We start from the raw sequence: 20846 nt of genomic DNA, 5'->3' as shown, positions 1-20846 counted from the left end.
CACCAGAGGGAGTCCAGAAGGGGAACCAGAGAATGAACTCACAACTGCTTCCCGTGAGGGATCCAGGCCCAGGTCCGCTTGAGCTCCTGTGATCTGTCATGTTTGCCGGCAGTCCGGTCACCTTGCCAACCGGTGCCCGCAGCGGTTGGGAAAACGCTCATGTCTAGTGGCCGTAGGAGGCGGCTCACTAGAATCAGCGGCATTTTCTCCAAGCTGTCCTTTAAGGGGACACTTGAGTTTGGTTCTTCCACTCTGGCGGTGGAGGTTTGCGTGGATTCCGGAGCAGAGGGCAATTTTATGTTGTCTTCCTTCGCTCAACGGCACGCAATACCCCTGGTTATGATATCTAAACCAGTCACCGTCAGAGTGGTGAACGGCGCAACTCTACCCTCACAGATTACCCACTAGACAGCCCCCTTGTTACTCTCAGTGTCTCCATCTCATCAGGAGATGATATCCCTCCTCGTCATGCCCTAGGATGTCAACCAGGTTCTTCTAGGGGTCCCCTGGTTGCGGTATCACTCTCCCCATATAGAGTGGTCCTTGCGAAGGATTCTTGGGTGGAGTAAATCATGTGAGGGTAGATGTCAGAGGGAGTGCATTCAGGCTGCCTCCACCGAGGTCCCCGCAGATCTCTCCTTGCTCCCCACACACTATCATCAGTATGCAGACGTGTCCTCCAAAAAGGCGGTGGAGACCCTTCCACCGCATCGCCCCTATGACTGTCCTATTGACCTCTTGCAGGGTGTTGAGCCTCCCCAGGGTCAAGTCTACCCCTTGTCTCTCCTGGAGACAGAGGCCATGTCTAAATACATCAGGGAGAATCTGGCAAGAGGATTCATTAGGAAGTCAGTATCACCAGCGGGGGCGGGATTCTTCTTTGTCCAGAAAAAGAATGGAGAACTGCGTCCCTGCATCGATTACAGGGGTCTTAACGCCATCACAGTTAAGAACAAATATCCTCTGCCCCTGATATCGGAACTGTTCGATAGATTACGGTGAGCGAGAGTTTTCACCAAATTAGATCTGCGGGGGGCCTATAACCTGATACGCATCTGTAAGGGGGAGGAATGGAAGACTGCATTTAACACCAGGGATGGGCACTATGAATACCTGGTGATGCCCTTCGGGCTCTGTAATGCCCTGGCCATCTTCCAAGACTTTGTGAACGATATCTTCCGGGATATGCTTACCACCTTGGTAGTAGTCTATCTGGATGATATACTCATCTACTCTCCAGATATTGACTCCCACCGTAGAGACTTTGCAAAGTCTTCGACCTCCTGCGGGCAAACTCCCTCTATGCAAAGTTAGAGAAGTGTGTGTTTGAGCAGGAGTCCTTGCTTTCCTGGACTATATCATCTCCGCCCAGGGATCGGCCATGGATCCTGCCAAACTACAGGCGGTGATGGATTGGCAGGAGCCCATTCTCTTAAAGCGGTGCAGCGCTTTATGGGGTTCATAAATTACTATCGACAATTTATTCCTCACTTCTCGACTTTGGTAGCTCCTTGGTGGCCTTCTCCAAGAAGGGAACGAATCCCAAGTTATGGTCAGAACCTGTCTCCAAGGCCTTCTCCTCCATTAAGTCCCATTTCGCTAGCGCCCCCATTCTACATCGCCCCGATGTAGATAAACCCTTCATTCTGGAGGTAGATGCCTCTTCCGTCGGTGCTGGAGCGGTCCTGTTCCAGAAGGACCCACAAGGTTGGAAGCACCCATGCTTCTTTTTCTCCAAGACCTTCACACCGGCGAAGAGGAATTATTCCATCGGGGACAGGGAGTTGCTAGCGATGAAGTTAGCCTTTTCAGAGTGGATACACCTCCTGGAGGGGACTCGCCACCCTTTCCAGGTGTTCACTGACCATAAGAACTTGATATATTTGCAGACGGCCCAGCGGCTGAACTCTCACCAGGCCAGATGGTCCCTGTTCTTCTCCCAGTTCCACTTTACCCTACATTTTCTCTCCGGGGAGAAGAACGTCCGAGCCGATGCTCTCTCCCACTACATGGTGTCATTGGAGGAGGAGCCTCGGCTGATTGTCCCTTCCGAGAGCCTGAGGACCCTGGCTCCGGTTGCTCTTGAGTCTGTACCTCTGGGCAAGACATTTGTCCCTGCCCGTCTGCGACCGGAGGTCCTCACTTGGGCTCACTCGTCCAGGGTGGGTCGAAATTTTGGGACAAAATGGACCTCTGAGCTTCTGGCGAGGACGTACTGGTGGCCGCATATGGCCCATGACGTCAGGAACTATATTCAGGCGTGTGTCTCCTGCGCCCAGAATACGTCCCCTCGGCAATGGCATGCTGGGCTACTTCACCCCCTGCAGGTGGCGGACAAGCCCAGGGAGATGGTCGGCATGGACTTTGTGGTGGGTCTGCTCAAGTCAAGGGGCAGCACGGTTATCTGGGTTGTCACCCACCATTTCTCCAAAATGGTGCATCTGGTGCCTCTCACGAGGTTACCTTCTGCACGGGGTCTGGCAGTGCTGTGTATTAAACATATCTTTTGCCTTCATGGTATGCCGGATAAGGTAGTCAGTGACCGGGACCCCCAGTTTGCGTCTCGGTTCTGGAGAGAACTCTGTAGTCTCCTCAGCATTGAGCTTAATCTCTTCTCAGCCTATCATCCTGAGACGAACGGGTTGGTAGAGAGGGCCAACCAGACCCTGGTCACATATCTACAGCACTTTCTCTCGGCAAGGCAGGATGACTGCTACCATGGGCGGAGTTTGCGTTGAACAACACTGTGGCCGATTCCACCGGTCAGACCCCATTCCTCCTCAATTATGGCCAGCATCCTCGCGTCCCTGTTCCCATGCCAGTGTCTTCCACCGATTCTAGGGTGCCAGACTGGGTGGTGGAGGCACATGATGTTTTTGACCGCACTCAGGATGCCATCCGGGCCTCCAAGGAGAGAATGAGGGCCTCTGCCGACGAACACCGGTTCCCCGATCCGACCTTCTCCCCTGGCGACTTAGTGTGGCTCTCCGCCCATTACATCAGGCTGCGGGTCGAGTCCACTAAGTTCGCACCTCGCTACATTGGTCCTTTCAAGGTCCTCGAACAGGTCAACCCTGTAGTCTACTGGCTGGCCCTTCCCCCACTCCTGGGTATCACTGATACCTTCCACGTTTCTCTCCTTAAGCCCATTCACGTCCCGGTTCTCCGAGTCATCTGCCGGGACATCAAGCTTGTCCTCGGATGAGTTTGAGGTGAACACCATTGTGGGCTGCAAGGTAGTACGTGGAAAAAACTATTATCTGGTGGATTGGAGGGGCTATGGCCCAGAGGATCGGACCTGGGAGCCAGTGGAGAACATTCGCGCTCCCCTACTCATTGCGGCCTTTGAGCGTAGTGAGGCTCAGGGGCTAATGTTAGGCATCAAGTTTCTCCCACTGCATAGGGGGAATCTCAAGCCATGTCCTCTGCGGCTGTAGAGATTCCTGCTCAGCAGAGACGTCAGTCCAGGCGTCTTGCCCAGGCTAATGCTAGGCATCTGGTTGCTCCTTCAGGCTCTGCTGTAACACCATGCTTGAGTAAGCAGCAAGCAGACGCTCCAGGGACTAAGTGCTGTATTTTGCCTACTGAGCATGCCCATGGGACGGCCTCTCATTGGAGGTCGGAGGTCATATGCGCAGGTCCCATTCCTGCTCTGATTGGTCCACTACTGGGAAGGTCCCGGAAGGACGCCGCTATAAAAGAGTCACATGGCCACTCGTCCATGCGCTAGTATAGACTCTTGTGGCTTATGGTGTGTATGATGACTGATGCTTGTTACCGTGAATGACTTATGAAACCCCTACCTTTGGTTGTGTATGTTGTTAGGGTCTGGTGGTTAGAGTCAGCGCCTGTCAGTGGCTAGGCTATATGCCACAGTGCATCTCAGTCCTCTGCACTTTCTAGTGTCCGACTGTGCCTCCCCGCTCAGGGCACTGTTGTACCGCGCCAGGTAGCAGTAGCCGCCAGTGCGGCGCCGTGCGCAACTCTAGCGCTTTCCTCCCCTCTCTGGGTGGTTAGTGGCGTCCGCCAGAGCGGTGCAGTGCACACTGGTGCGTTATCTCTCATTTGGTCTCTTGCTGGCTCCGCTGCAGCGACGCCGATCGCTAGTGGACTAGAGGGACTCTAACCCCATGTCCTTGGGGCGGAGTCCTGTGTCTGTATACTAGCGCTCATCCAGCCAAGCTCTGTGAATTTAACAGGCTTTGACATCAACATTGTGCGGCACCGCGGTTCTGTGAATTAACAGAACTCGCTCCTGTACACACCGGGTGACGCTAACCCATGTGTGTTCATTTATTATTTGCCATACAGTCTTCGCCATTACTTAGCAGCAGTATTCCATCTCTGCATAGTGGACCCTAGGCTGCGAACGCACCTCATTAGCATTTTATTATTTGGTGCGTTCCGCCAGCCTAACATCCAAAGACATGTGAACAAGTTCTTGTGGACAGAGATGCTACAATTCCCAGATGCACACTGGGTTACTCTGGTGGAGTCTGGGACAGAGTCAAACACTGTGACATCACACATCTTACCCATACCAAGAATAGCGGGCCAAACTTCCATCATGTTTTCAGTCTCCTTGTATTCCAGTTCCTGTCTCTCCTCCTCATCCTCAGTGGAACTAGCCTTCCATTCACTCCCCAGTTGGGAAATCTGCAGCACTGCCTTAGTGAAATGGCTGCACGCTCTGCTGAAGCTCATCTGTTTAGGTGATAAATCTCACAATGCCGCAGAGCTGGTGAAAGAGATAAAAGAACAGACCAATCAGTGTCTCTCCCTGCTGAACTTCCAACCAGGTCTGGTTGTGTGTGATAATGGGCGTAACATGACTGGAGCTTTTGTGTTTTTGTTTTTCACTCCCCTTCTTCCCAGAGCCAAAACTTTTTTATTTAGGTTCTTTTTTTATCTAAGTGGTGAAAAAAAATTCCAAACTTTGCTAAAAAAAAAAAATTGTGCCATTATTCGAGACCCATACCGTCTCCATTTTTCATGATTTCGGTTTGAGTGATTGCTTATTTTTTGTGCTCCAATCTGACATTTTTAATTATGCCATTTTGGTGCACATACATTTTCCTTTGATTGCCCACTATTGCATTTTAATTCAATGTCATGGAGACCAAAAAAAACGTAATTCTGGCATTTTGATTTTTTTCTCGCTACGCCATTTAGCGATCAGGTTAATCTTTTTTTATTGATAGATCGGGCGATTCTGAACGTGGCGAAACCAAATATGTGTATGCTTGATTTTTTTATTTTTTTTTAAATTGGGCAAAAGGGGGTGATTTAAACTTTCATTTTTTTATATTTTTAAAACTATTTTTCTTTAACTTTTGGCATGCTTCAATAGCCTCCATGGTCAGCTCTGCTACATAGGGTGGCCCTCATAGCAATCTGGCATCAACAACCATAGAGGTCTCAAGGAGACCTCTGGTCACCGCAGGTCTCCGGTGAGCGTATTTCCAGCCGGATGGCTGGAAGTGCTTTTTAAATGCCGCTGGTAAACTGTTTAACAGCGGCATTTAACTAGTTAATAGCTGCAGGCGGGTCACGATTCTGCCTGCGGCTATTGCGGGAACATGTCAGCTGTTCAAAACAGCTGACATGTTCCGTCTTTGAGGTGGGATCACCACCGTAGCCCATATCAAAGAAGGGGATACTGCCATCGGACATACTAAACCCTCCGATGGCAGTAAGGGGTTAAAGCTCGGCAAGCTGGTACACGTTCCAAGCATGGCCCACGTGCTGAACTTGGTTGTACAGTGGTTTTTAAAAATATAACCCGACTTGCCGGACCTACTTGCCAAGGTACGCCGTGTCAGCGCACATTTCTGAAAGATACATTCTGCCTGGTTGTGTAGTTTCCAGAAGAAATGAATAGGCTTGTGCAAATTGGACAATGGCACGCCTGTCTCTGACTTGAGGAGGCTGCTTCCAAGTAAAATGAGGCTTTTACATGTTCCTAGCATGGGTTTCAAGCCTGACAGGCTAACCACAATACAGACCTTGCATATGTAAGAAGATGAGCGGAGACTGTCAGCGGTGTCCGGTGCCCTTTAAGGCCGAAACTATTGGGACTGTCACCACTGTTGGTGGGGGAGGTTTCTTCTAGGAGGGAGAGACCTTTCTGTCAGACAGCAGGGGCCGCGGGGTATATAAGGAGACCTGAGTCCGGGAATGGGTCAGACTTGGCGGGAAAAAGACAGGGGATGTTGACTCCTCCGCTGCTCACGCTGACAACTCCATGTCACCCAACCCTCAGCGTGCTGACCTAAAGACTTCCTTTGATGCTATTAATTTACCATCTGGACCCGTAATTACAGATATTCTTTTTGTGACTGTGATAGAGGATAAACTGCCTAGAGACTATTCTGAAAGACCGCCCATGGCTGCAGACTGTAAGTGTGCCCATGTCTCATGTCTGGCGCCATTTTTGAGGAATCCACCTAAAAGACTGTTTCCACATTCCAACACACTCGTCAAGCAGGACCGAATCTGTCAGCACCATTGGGAGACAGTGCTTCTTGTACCTCCATAGCAGAGCCAGAGACTTTGCCCACGATTTGCGACGCCGACGGGAGATTTTCCAGCCTTTCCCCTGCAAGAACTGCAAGCGATAAGTTACAGTACCAGGTTTGTTTATCTCTTATTCCAGAGCATTGTATTTGTATGTGATTTCCTCTGCTCTTTACTGGTCTTGCCTCCCTGCGATGAGTATTACTTGTTACTTTCCTGTTCAGTAAACCCTTGCTAACCCCTTCTCTGTCTCCAGCTATTCACTGCATCCAACGGACCTCTTTACACATACACTGTATTCAGAATGTAATTCTAATGCTTTTGGTGTCTGGTAGAATCCAATTTACTGACCTTGATCATACAGCTCCCCCAACTCCTGCATTATATTCACTTTACAGCAGCTTCACCCACTGTGACAGTGGCTCAATTGGGATCCAGTGGCCAAAATAAACTGTAAAGCTCACAAAACTCAGGTTTCACGGCACCTGCAGGACCTCTGAAAATGTTATGTGGGGGCCACACAATGACATGAAGGTGGACGTGGTAGTGGTGGCAGGCGAAGCCCAAAATTCAAATGGGCATGTTTTATCTGGCATTGTAAAGTGATGTGGAATATGTATTCCACTATCTAGCTAACAATTTGGAATGAGGGAGGGACCTTCCAAATGTAGGAGTGAGAGCTTTCACAAATGTTAATGGAAAAAAAAGCCAAAATGCTCTGTGTGAAGGAGAGTTATAATTTTTTAATTATTCTTTTACATTTTTATTTTGTGTTATAAACATGTTATTTGAAGGAAAAAAATGTTTCTTAGCATTTTTCCCTGTAAAAAAAATTTAGGTTTGGTTTGGTAGGTCTTCTTATAAATCCGTAAAACCGGCGCAATAGTCTGACAACATTTTTCCCAGATACCATATGTGAGTCAGAAAGGCATGCAGGCATCTTCTTCAAGCTGGTCCCATTTAGTTTTAGCTCTTTCACATCCATTTCAGCTTTTTACCCAGGCCCCGAGACTTGTTTGTTGGATCCAGCAGAAAAATATTCTGCTTTTCCATTGAATTGCATTGGATTAGTTATTTGGATATTAGAAATTATTTGTGCCGACTTTCCCGAAACCAAATATTTCACTATTCTCTCATCACTAGTTATGACTGAAATGTCTGTTTGTAATTCATATGCAACAGGAAAGATACAAGCTACACCATATCACTGATCAATCACACTGAGCCTGTCACTGCTGCTACTGCCATCTTTCCTACCTCTCTCTCCTTTATCACTTGAATTCTGTATTATTCACAGATTTCTTCACTGCTGCAGTTGTACAACAGGTTACTGTACAATGTTTAAGGGTTTTCTGTCACGCTGCCGCTATGCAGGTAGATGCATTTCCACTAGATTGCAATAGAGTGGAGGGAGGACAGCACACAGCAGGAGCAAACCTGCAGCACAGCAGCAAGGCTACCACCAGGTGGCGGCGGAATAGTAAAACAAGCCGGGTTGATGTTAGTCTGTAGCGCAGCACCAAAGGAATAAACAAGCACAGAGTCAGAAACAAGCCAAATGGGTCAATATCGGTCAGGAGCAGATATGTCAAAAACAAGAGGCAAACAGCAGGTCAGATATCAGGGAGTCAAAACACGAGAAGGGAAACACAGAGTTGGGACGGGAAGAGGGGAATAAACAGACACGGGTACAGTCAGCAAAAGCAGCAGGACAAATTAGGGTACGCAGAGTCAGCTACACACGCAGTAGGCAGAAACTATAACTGACACTGCCTGAAGGATGCAGTGGAGAGAAATAGCCGACTTGATGCCAGAACGAGGCAGAGTAAAGTTAACCCCTGACATGATCAGACCGGGAAAGACAGACAGGATACAAAACCCTGCCTGGATCATGACATTTCTCTTCCTATTTTCATTGCTGAGCTGTGATCTCTGACACCCTCTTTTAATATTAAACATCCCAAAACTGACAGATAAGGTTTTATATAGGCTACAATATTCCCTTATGTTTGGCAGCGATACTCCATGTGATGTGATAGCTTCAATACATTATGGGGAAGCCTGTGCGCTCACGTCTGAGGTTATAACTAGAAGTAAGTAGATTGCTTCGCGCAGTGCCAATAATGTCTATAAAGCGCCATGGAATTAATGATGTTATATAAGTGAGTAAAATAAATAAATAAACCCTGGTCCACTGTCTGGCCATGGAGAGGAACTGGGTAAATTTCCTTACACTCCTGTAATGTTAGTAAAAAATATATGAGAAAAAACAGCGAAAAATTTACAAAATTACAAAAATAATTTTACTGAAGTATATCAGGAATATAAAAGAAAGGTGGGGTAAGAGTCAATAATGACCATGAAAAGCACATGGGCAAAAACATGGGGCATACCGACGATACATGGACAGAGGGATATGTATAGTATTATTAATGCATAATATAAAATTTAAGTATTCAACATTATCCCATATTGTTGTAAGGCAGCCAGTCATGGTGTACTAAATAGGAACATGGATATAGCTATCCCAAGTGGTAGAACCTGCCAAGGACGCGAGTCACGCGCCATGGACCCGTGAGCGCGTCACGTCTACCCTCAGTGACGCAAGCGTAGCCGCGGCAACCAAAACGCGAGGCGGCGTCGGCATGACATGACCGGTGACGTCACTGTCATGTGACCGCTCACCAGGCAACGTTTGAAGCCGAGAGCCGCCAGGCGTGTAGGAAACAGCGGCACACACGCGTGCAGGAAGGACGTGAACCGCTCAGGGGGGTTAGTCATAGGGGAAAAGAAAAATACATAAGAATAATCAATTAGCAGCTGGAAATGGCACTTCTACATCAAAAATTGGAAACAATGCCCAAAGGCATAATCCAATTGGTATTGGAAAAATGTATACATGGTGTAGTAACACACAAATATAGCAAATAAAACATGGATGATACAAATAAATTGCTATACAATAGATAATGATGAAAATTAAGCAACGCCATAGTGGGGAAGACAAAAATACAAATAACAGCAAAAATGAATATTTTCCTGAGAGCAATATATATATATATATCGCTCATTCCATCATTTAACAATACTAACCACAAAAAACATAATTTATGAGACCCTCACATACATAGGTAAAAAATCTTAAAGATAAATATAATAAATGTGAAGTCTTCATCAGCTTGAAGAATCAGGTGGATACTAGCTGTATATTCTTTTTGCATACATCCAAGATGTTTGGGAGGTAGAACACAGGAACATCAGTGGACAGAACACTAAAAACAAGACATAATAAAAAGAAAAAGTTAAAAACAAGCAACATGAAGGTTTCTTGACTGTCTAATAGTAATGCTAGGCACTGGAGGAAGAAGCTGATTTAAAACTGGATCAGTCTGAAGAATACGCCAAGCACGATTGAGGCAACCTTTCATACGAGCAAATTGTGCATGATAGTTGATAATGAATCTTATTTTATTGTCTAATTTTGCCTCCTTTTTCTTAAATAATAGAGAATGGCGTGTAGACCATTTAGCACGATTAAGTGCTCTCTTTATTGCTCGTCCGCTGTACCCTATCTCATGGAGCCTAGCAGAAAGTTCTTTAGCCTGTATATCAAAATCCTGTTCAGTAAAACAAATCCTGCGAAGACGCAGGAATTGCCCTATCGGGCACTATGGGCGTACGTGACGCGCTTCTGGGTTACCGCGCAAGATTTTTGTCTCAGGATGTGGCCTTGGTTACCATGGTTACCTGACGCCACTGGGTTAGACTGGTCGCGCTTCCTGATTATTTAGGTGTGGGGTAGATGTGTTCATTTCCTATTTTCATTTACTAGTCTAACATCACGATTAGGATGGCTGGATATTCTTTTTCTTTTTGGCACTTTATAAATCTATGGTTGATTACTTTTCCTTTCATCTCCATGGTGATAGACGCCATTTTATGGGAGGGAGATTAAACATGACACATGATTGGTTCTTCTGATCATGTGTTTAATTCTCACAGTTCTATTGGTGGTCTTATACTTTAAATACTTTCTGTTTCTTACTTCTTTGTACCCCTTGATGAAGGCCATTTAGCCGAAACGTGCGTCGGGGAGGGTACACCTGGGTGGACTTATACTACTGACCAGTCTAAAGGTAATTTTATGCAGTGAACTTATCTGGGGTTACCATTGTATTTAGTACCTATTTAGTACCTATTATATGTGGTGGCAGGTTCTACCACTTGGGATAGCTATATCCATGTTCCTATTTAGTACACCATGACTGGCTGCCTTACAACAATATGGGATAATGTTGAATACTTAAATTTTATATTATGCATTAATAATTCTATACATATCCCGCTGTCCATGTACCGTCGGTGTGCCCCATGTTTTTGCCCATGTGCTTTTCATGGTCATCATTGACTCTTACACCACCTTTCTTTTATATTCCTGATATACTTCAATAAAATTATTTTTGTAATTTTGTAAATTTTTGTATTGGACTTTTTTCGCTGTTTTTTCTCATATATTTTATATATACATTTGCAATTGTCCTATTATGTCCATCTAAATACCCATTTTTGTAGTGTTATACATTTATGTATTCGCTTTACTAATATAAATGGGGTTTGTTTACATGAAACTATTATGACTCCTGTAATGTTAGGTAAGATATGATTTTGCGGAACATTCCAGAATCTCCCATTGCTACACTACTGATGAGACCAGCCTGTCACATAGTTGCAACCCCCCTCTTCCCCCACAACACACACACCAGTGTCTCTCTGCTTGCAGCTTTGTGAAATCCGAGATCACCATGTGGATTCTCTCTTCCCTTCCCCTGCAAGGAATGTTAATTAAGCTGAGTGGAAAGAATGTCTTTGTCCTGGGCATGAGGCTGGATACAGGTATGGGGAATATTAAAAAAAAGCTCTAGCGTGCACCTCGCTCGCGGCAGAGTTATAAAAATCACATCTCTGCGTAGGGCACGAAACCGACGTTCTGACCCATAATTTTCACGGTTCTAGCACCCCCAGAAACTGAGAAATGGATTACTCCTAAACGGTGTAACGCAACTACTGCATGTTTGTTTTTTAATTATTGTATTCGACAAAATAAAAATAATGATACCATGTATGTGTTTATTCAAGGTACCCTCGGTGAGATATAGTCATTAGAAGTTTTGTAGTTAGATTGGAACTTCAAGAGTAGGGGCGCTGACTCTCTCCAGACTGCCCCTTCCGTGACATCACACAGCAGAGGCTATAAGACATTCCCTTGAAAAAAACAGTCAGTCAAGCTGCAGAGTCCGTGCTGACAAGAACCCCAGATGAGTGGAGACGTGTGGCTCCGCCTTCTTTCCCCACATGGCTTGCCTAAAGACCATTAAGCAACTGTAAGTGTTGATCCTTATGTCAATCCCATTTATGTTATATTTGCATTGTACATACCTACTGTCTCAACTTTGTAACATCTTTTATCTGTGTAATCACCAACCCCTCCTTAGAGGAATAAATTATAAACTTATTAGTCTGTCTCCATGCTCTAAGAAACAAACTATGCGCCTTTAACATAATTGCTACTAATTTGGGGGTTTGCTACGTACCCTCTTAATTAACTCATTGATTAAGTGAATCGTAGCTGGTGGCAGCGAAATGTGATCGGGGCCCCATGTACTGCTGGCTGTGACGGAAAGGGACTTTATAAGCTAATTGAGTGGCTGTGGCCAGACCATTTATAATTCCCTCACTGCAGCGTGCCGGGTGGCCAGACCTCATTGAAGCAGCTGGCCGGTGACCAATTGTCCCAGGTGTAGTTCCCTGACTGACCTGAGGGTAAGGGGGGGCACCAGAGAGCTGCAAGTTCCAAAGTGGAACTGAGAAAGTGGGATATACATAAATCCCCGCAGTTCATGGAAGATTGTTAGCAATGGTGGGAATCCAAAATAACCCCCCTGTGTTAAATTGTTAGGCCGGGGTCACACTGGCGAGGAATACGGCCGAGTGAGAGGCGTTAAAAGCACGCATTAGACACGGACCAATGATTCTCTATGGGGTCCCTCGCACCAGCCATATATTTCTCATCTGTATTCAACGGTCCGTGCCAATCGCAGCATGCTGCGATTGTCAGCGTACTACGCCCGTAGTACGCCAATGTAAGTCTATGGGTGCGCAAAAAATACGGATTACACACGGAACACACATGTGACTTGCGAGAAATACGCACCAGGTGTCTTTTAGCAAAGCCGGCAATTCAGTGCGCTATACAGTAAACTCACACTGACAGGTTTAATAAAGAAACGAAAGAATAGATATATACACATAGAATACATATATATATATATATATATATATGCATTCTATGTGTCTATATCTATTCTTTGGTTTCTGTTAGAAACCCTGTCATAGGGCTCCATTATATGTCCATTTTGCAAGCCTGCGAGAAAATCTCGCAATACGGATGGCATACGGATTACATACGGATGCTTACATGCGCAAAATACGTGACCACACCTTGATTACGGATGACATACGGAGCACTGTTTAGGGGACATTCATCCGTATTACGCATGTAAAATACTGACCGTATTTTGCGTCGTTAGTGTGACCCCGGCCTTGGGGCAATATTAGCTTGCTGTTTTTTTGTCACATGGTGCCAGTGGTGGGATAACTAAGATAAGTCCCTCTGCACCTGTGATAGCAGTGTGTCGGCAATGCGTCCCATCCCTCCGTCCGTGACATACCGATATCAGCGGCGGTTTGTGACATATTGGTGGCAGAGCGGTGGGATAATCATAGAGCATTTGTGATCTGGTTTTAGCAAACATTCCTCTCACTAAAAACCTGCACGGTTCCTGTGGTGAGTTCCTACTGTAATGGATGACTTATAGGTGAGCTATCCGTCTCCCTAGTATCATATATAAATTCAGAATAGTTGTAGAAAGAACCTGTTATGTTGAAAAGGAGGCTTGTTACCTGTTTCTCTGTAGTTATATTAGTTGCTGTGTGACAGTAAAACAGGTCCTTATGAGGCATGGGAGGTCAATGGTGATGGGCGTCAGGCTAGACGCGGTTTCCGCCGCTTGTCTCGTCACGTGACGTGACTAATATAACTATGGGGAAACTGTTAACAAGCCTTCTTTTCAACGTAACAGGTTCTTTCTACAACTATTCTGAATTAATATCTGATACTAGGGAGACTGTAGGGAATTCACTTTCTGACCTACCTCTGGTTGCTGGTGAAGGTAGTGGAGATGGTTGTATTGACAGAGGGGTCGCACGTTCTCTTTCTGGGCTCCCTCTGGTGGTTACAGGAGGTAATGGAGCTGGTCTAATTAACAGAGGCCTGCCACCTGATAATGAGGAGGACGATTGGACATTGGGAGTTTCTGACTGGATTTAAGACAGCCGACTCCCACTATCCCTGCTGGTGATTTTTCCTGCCTCCTGAGGTCTTAGTTTCCAGCTCAGTCCCTGCATGCTCAAGCTAAGTGTTCTTTTGCTATTGTTCACATTTGATTTGGCTTTGTCTATTTCAGTTTTGTGTAGTCAGCCAGCCCCGGCTGGGGCTGTGCTGAATTTCCATCCGGATGTTACTGTTTGTGCCAGTTTGTTTTTGTCCCTTATTAGATTGGCCTCTCTTTGCTCTGTTTTCAGAATATACCAGAGTGCTGATATAGTGGGCGAAGTCTAGTGACTTCAGTATTTTTTCTATCAGACGTGTTGGGCATTTTTTGCAGGGTTTTTTGTGTGAGTGCAGACAGTGTCTTTCCTTTCCTGTCCTGTCTAGTTAGTTTGGGCCCCATCGCTTGCTCAGCCTATTTTCCTACCTGCATTTGTGTTTTCATCTTATCTCACTGACAATATATGTTTGGGGGCTATCTATTCCTTTGGGGTCTGCTCTGGGGCAGTTTAGATCTCCCCTTTCTTGCTTTAGGCTTAGTTAGCTCTCCGGCTGTACTGAGGCATCTAGGATCATCGTAGGTACGCTCCACGGCTACTGCTAGTTGTGTGGATAGGATCAAGGGTCTGCAATCTGCTTAGTTACCAACCTCTCTGGTTTTCTGTGGCTTAGCTTGGTCTTGCTTTCCTCCTCGGTGACCCAATCATAACAGGAGATGGATAGCTCACCTACAAGTCTTCCATTACAGTAGGAACTCACGCTTGTTCCCCATTTCTCCATAATACTTTTAAGCAGTCGGACTGATGAAGGCCATGCAGGCCGAAACGTTTTGCAGACTGCATAATAAAATTTTCTTCTATGGACCCTTAAGTTGAGTGCCAAGTTACTTTTCAATATTAGGTTTTGGAGAACAGACTCAGTGGTTACTAGTCCTGAGACAATTTTTTATACTTGCGAGTATTCCCTCCCTTCTCTTTGTTTTTCTTTTCTATCTTTTATTTGGCAACCATGGCTATGCGGAGAGAATACTATTATAAGCAGCTTAATAAGGACACCCTGAGGTCCCTGTGCACGGCAAACAAGATTGATGCCACTGACAAAACCAGAGCCCAGTTGATCGCGGATCTAGTGCAATGGGAGGCAAGCTGGACCCGGTGGATGCAGGAGGCAGCCCCAGTGCCGACGATGCAGCTGCGGAGGTCCAGCTGGTGCAGGTCGGCCTGACCGGCAGCCAGGAAGTTGTGGACTGCTATCTGCAAATAGCCCTACAGCAGCTCCCTGCCGAAGACCAAGTGGGATGTCTGCAGCTGATCCAGTAAGCACAAGAGAGCCCATGAACTGCAGCTTGCCCGGCTGAGGGGAATGCCCTTTGCAGCCCAGAACAGTGAGCCCAGCAGCGCCCAGAGTCCGAGACCCCGGCCCGAGCATTTTCCCATGATGGAAAAGGACGGGGACTTGGACACGTTTCTGCGGGCCTTTGAGAAAGCCTGCAGACAGTATGACTGGAAAAGGACCAATGGGCCAGGTATCAGACCCAAGGGCTAAAAGGCAAAGCCTTGGAGGTGTTTGCTTCTCTGCAGCCAGAAGATGATGGCAACTGTGATGCCATCAAGCAGGCCCTGATCGCCAAATACCAGCTGACACCTGAGGTATACCGAATATACACTATACACTATACAGTATACACTATAGGCCGGTGAGTCTGACTTCTATACCAGGAAAGATCTTTGAACAAATTATTAAACAACATGTATGTCAATACCTGGATAAGAATGAAGTGATTAAACAGAGTCAGCATGGGTTTATAACTAATAAGTCATGTCAGACTAACTTAATTTCCTTCTATGACGGTATCACTGATTGGGTGGATCAAGGAAATGCTGTAGATATAGTATATCTTGACTTCAGCAAAGCATTTGACAAAGTCTCTCATACAATCCTTATTGAAAAAATGATTAAGTATGGAATGGACAAGGCAACTGTTAGGTGGATTCATAACTGGCTTAGTGATCGGACCCAAAGAGTGGTCGTAAATGGCTGCACATCCAGTTGGAAGAATGTCTCAAGTGGGGTACCACAGGGCTCTGTCCTGGGCCCTGTATTGTTCAACATCTTTATCAACGATTTAGATGAAGGAATTGAGGGTAAACTGATTAAATTTGCTGATGACACAAAGCTAGGAGGGATAGCTAATACTAGAGAAGAGAGAGAGAGGATTCAAAAAGATTTAAATAAACTGGAGAAGTGGGCAGCAACAAACAGAATGGTTTTTAACAGGGAGAAATGCAAAGTACTACATCTGGGCAATAAAAATGGAAAAAGCATATATAGAATGGGAGGAATAGGGCTAAGTGACAGCACATGTGAAAAAGACTTGGGTATACTAATAGATCACAGACTGAATATGAGTCAACAGTGTGATGCAACAGCAAAAAAGGCAAATGCAATTCTAGGATGTATTAACAGAAGCATACAGTCTAGATCACGTGAAGTCATTATTTCCCTCTACTCCTCTTTGGTCAGACCTCATCTGGAATATTGTGTCCAGTTTTGGGCACCACATTTTAAAAAAGACATCAACAAACTGGAGCAAGTTCAGAAAAGAGCGACCAGAATGGTGACCGGTCTGCAAACCCTGTCTTATGAGGAAAGGTTGCAGGATTTGGGAATGTTTAGTTTGCAAAAGAGAAGACTGAGAGGAGACTTAATAGCTGTCTACAAATATCTAAAGGGCTGTCACATTGTAGAAGGATCAACTTTATTCTCATTTGCACAAGGAAAGACTAGAAGCAATGGGATGAAACTGAATGGGAGGAGACACAGATTAGATATTAGAAAAAACTTTTTGACAGTTAGAGTGATCAATGAGTGGAACAGGCTGCCACGAGAAGTGGTGAGTTCTCCTTCAATGGAAGTCTTCAAACAGAGGCTGGACAGACATCTGACTGGGATGATTTAGCGAATCCTGCTTTGAGCAGGGGGTTGGACCAGATGGCCCAGGAGGTCCCTTCCAACTCTACGATTCTATGATTCTATGTTCCGGAACCTCCAACGTGGCCTACACGATAGTTATAGCGATGTGGTGCAAGGACTCAGGACCCACTTTGACCAGTGGATCCGTGGACTGTCAGTTGATTCCTTTGAGCTGCTACGGGACCTGATGATCAAAGACCAGTTCCTGCATCTCTGCCCAGCTGAGGTCCGACAGTTCATCCTGGACCGAAAACCAACGAATGTGGACAAAGCAGCGCAGATCGCCGACAACTATGAGGCCAACCAGAAGCCAGAGACACGGAGGCCAGTCGCTGCCAGCTGGAGAGGGGGTAAGCCTGCAACCAACCCCAGTGTCCCTACCAGCTGTCCCTCCGGAGGCCCTGTCCCTGTTGCCAAAACCAGGCCCTACTACTGACAGTCGCCAGTGTTTCAACTGCAATCGGACTGGTCACATCAGTGTCACCTGTCCGGAAAGGCCGAAGAACCCCCAGCCAAAGCCTCTGGGCCCAACGCCTCTGTTCTTTTGGTGGGAGGTGTGGTTGGGAGGATTGATGACAACGTTCAGCACGTCCAGGTGGGGGCCCATTTTGCTAAAGGCCTCAAGGACACCGGGGCTGAACGAACCCTCATCCGTCCTGGACTGGCGGCCCCTGAAGAGTTTATTGAGGGGAAAACCCTGACTGTCACCGGGATCGGAGGCACCAGCTGTCCCTTGCCAGTGGCCCAGGTATTTCTTGATTGGGGTGCTGGGAGCGGGGTGAGGAAAGTGGGAGTGTCCGAAAACCTGCCCACTGATGTTTTATTGGGGACTGACTTGGGGAGGATGGTTGCATACTACATCCCTGACACCCCTCCCCAATCTGAAAATAAGGGTAACGTTAACCCTGATGATGATGATGACAGGAAACTGAATGTGTTACTTGCTAATGCCTTGATGAGTAATGATGCAACTAATAACCATTCTCTCCCCAGGAATGATGCTGATGGTGATGTAAATGTACCAAAGAAATCTGATAACCATTTTTTTCCTAGGAATGATGATGATGATGATGTTTCTGTGCCGACTGAACCTGTTAATCATTTCTTTGAAACGGTAGATGTGTCCACAGGTACCGAAGTGCTCAGTTCCGTCACTCTGCGGAGTGAGACGGCTGACGAACCCTTAACAGGAGAAAGCGACGGTGCTCAAGGAAATGGGGAGGTGCATGGGAACCATGAGAGAGGTGATGCCATACAACTGACCAGTGCCACCGAGGAAGGTAACTGGCCCATAGGTAGCACTGCTCCTGAAGTGTTGGGGGTGGATGGGGAGGTAGAGCCCATAGCAGCGCCGGCTGGTGGGTCTGTAGAAATCCCCTGGGAGACAGCATACATAGCCGTTGTCACATGCAGTCAGAGTGCCCAGATCGCAGGTAGCACCCTACCTTCTGAACCCTCTTCTGCTACAAAAGAGATTGAACCAGAGGTGAACCCAGAGCAGGTTCCACAGGGTCCCAGTGAGGAAGGGACCCTGACATCACTTCTGTGTTGTGAGTTCATTTTTCCCTTCACCATTGAGGTCTGATGAAATCCCTCCACTGGTGAAGGAAGGTAGTGAGACTGATTACCAAACACCTGGGCAGCTAGATGATAACTGGGTGGCTGGAATTGAGGACTGGATATAAGGCTGCCGACGCCCTTCTTCCTGGCTGGTGATTTTCCTGCTGGATTCTTGGAGACCAGTCTGATTCCTGCGTCTCAAAGCTAAGTTTTTCTGCTCTGCTTTGTACTCTTCAGTTTTGCTTTGTTTTTTTGGGAGTTCTGCCATCCCCGGCCGGGGGTGAGCTGAATTCCATTTTTGTCTCTGATCTGTTGATCTTTTGCTCTGTCTTCAGAATATACCTGAGTGCTGATATAGTCTTTTGAAGCCTAGCGACTTCAGGGCCTGTTTTTCCTATCAGTCGGTTGGCTCATTTTGATAGGGTTTTTGCGGATGGCAGACAGCAGCTTTCCTATCCTGTCCTATGTAGTTAACTTGGGCCCCATCATTTGCTCAACCTATCTTTCTATCTGTGTTAGTGTTTTCATCTTGCTTCACCGTCATTATATGTTGGGGGCTGCCTATTGCTTTGGGGTCTGCTCTGGGGCAGTTTAGTTTTTCCCCTTTCTGTCTTTAGGTTATGTAGCTCTCCGGCTGTGATCGAGGGGTCTAGGGCACCGTAGGAACCCCCCACAGCTACTGCTAGTTGTTGTGGATAGGTTCAGGGGTCTGCAATCCGATAGCTGCCAACCTCTCTGGTTTTTCTGGACTTAGCTGGTATTTTGCTTTTTCCTCCTTCGGTGACTCATCATAACACTTCTGGCTGCCTCCAGCCAGGAGTTCCAGTCTGCTCTGCACTCAGATGCGAGCCTGGAGAAATTGAAAGACCTCGCCAAGATGCCCACCTCCGAGTCTGATAAGGAGAGGGTGTTCTGGGAACAAGGAAGGTTGTACTGGGAGTCAGCACCCGGAGAATCCCAAAAGGAGTGATTGAGGGAAAGACAGCTGGTCATCCCCTATCAGTTCAGAACTGAGTTGTTGCGGATTGCCGATGAGATTCCACTCGCTGGACACTTGGTTGATCAGCAAAACTAAGGCACAGCTGTCTCAACACTTCTATTGGCCCAAGATGGGGACAGACGTCACAACCTACTGCCGCTCCTGTGCCACCTGTCAAAAAGTGGGTAAGGCGGGGCCTGCTCTTAAGGCTCCCCTTATCCCTTTGCCAGTGATAGAGGAGTCTTTCCAGAGAATCGTGGTGGACACTGTAGGCCCGCTCGCCGTCCCCAGCAGCTCTGGAAAGCAATATATTCTCACCGTGGTAGACTACGCTACCCGGTACCCAGAGGCAGTAGCACTGTCTTCAACCAGGGCGGATAAGGTGGCTGATGCACTGGTGACCATCTTTTCAAGGGTAGGATTTGACAGGGAGATGCTTACCGATCAAGGGACACAATTCATGTCTCACCTAATGGAGGCTCTGTGTAAGAAAATGCAGGTGAAGCACCTGGTATCGAATGCGTATCACCCACAGATCAATGGTTTGTGTGAACGCTTCAGCGGTACCCTCAAACAGATGCTCCGCATGCTGGTTGAGACCCAAGGGCGCGACTGGGAGCAGTACCTCCACACCTGCTATTCGCTTACAGAGAAGTTCCGCAGGCCTCAATGGGGTTCTCCCCCTTCGAGCTCCAGGACGGAAGGCGAGTCCGGGGACCCCTTGGGTTGATAAGAGAATTCTGGGAAGATGAGCCCAACCCCACAGAAGTGTCCAACGTGGATTATGTCATGCGCTTCCGTGACAAGATGCAGACCTTGACGCAGTTGGTGCATGACAACATGATGCAGGCTCAGGCTGACCAGAACGCACGGGAGCGGACCTACCAGGTGGGTCAAAAGGTGTGGGTGCTGGTCCCCGTACCAACGGATAAGCTTCACGTAGCGTGGGAAGGCCCATACGTCATCCACCAACAGCTCAACCCGGTCACCTACATGGTCACGCTTGACCATGCTCGGGGTAGGCGCAAGGGCTTTCATGTCAACATGCTGAAGGTGCACCACAAGCGTGAAGCCTGCATTCTACCGGTCGGCAACCTGCCCGAGGATGGGGAGGAAAATCCCCTCCTGGACATGCTGGCCCAAGCCAAGGCCAATGGGTCCATTGAGGATATGGAGATAAGTGATTTGTTAACCGTACCCCAGCGGTCGCAGTTGCTGGCCACCCTGGAATCCTTCCGGGCCGTGTTCACCAACCGACCTGGGAGGACGGAGTTAACGGTTCATGAGGTGGACACCGGGAATCACGCCCCACTATGGCGAACATCTTATCGGATCTCTGAGGCAGTGCAACAGGTCATGCGCCAAGAGATCGATGAGATGTTACAGCTGGGAGTGATTCAACGGTCAAAAAGCGTGTGGGCCTCGCCTGTA

At 47.1% G+C, this 20846-nt stretch overlaps 1 long non-coding RNA gene across 1 annotated transcript in view; it reads right to left on the bottom strand.

Moving 5' to 3' along the window:
* Positions 1 to 9708: 9708 nt before the first annotated feature.
* Positions 9709 to 20846, bottom strand: part of LOC141101168 (uncharacterized) — a 205902-nt gene continuing 194764 nt past the window's right edge. The window contains exon 3 of the long non-coding RNA XR_012234903.1: positions 9709 to 9788. This is a non-coding gene — a long non-coding RNA (uncharacterized lncRNA). The remainder of the gene's footprint in view (positions 9789 to 20846) is intronic.

The sequence above is a fragment of the Dendrobates tinctorius genome, unplaced genomic scaffold (genome assembly GCF_039654945.1).
Source record: "Dendrobates tinctorius isolate UK_male_01 unplaced genomic scaffold, ASM3965494v1 ptg000011l, whole genome shotgun sequence".
NCBI lineage: Eukaryota > Metazoa > Chordata > Amphibia > Anura > Dendrobatidae > Dendrobates > Dendrobates tinctorius.
This window is presented reverse-complemented; position numbering and strand designations above follow the sequence as displayed.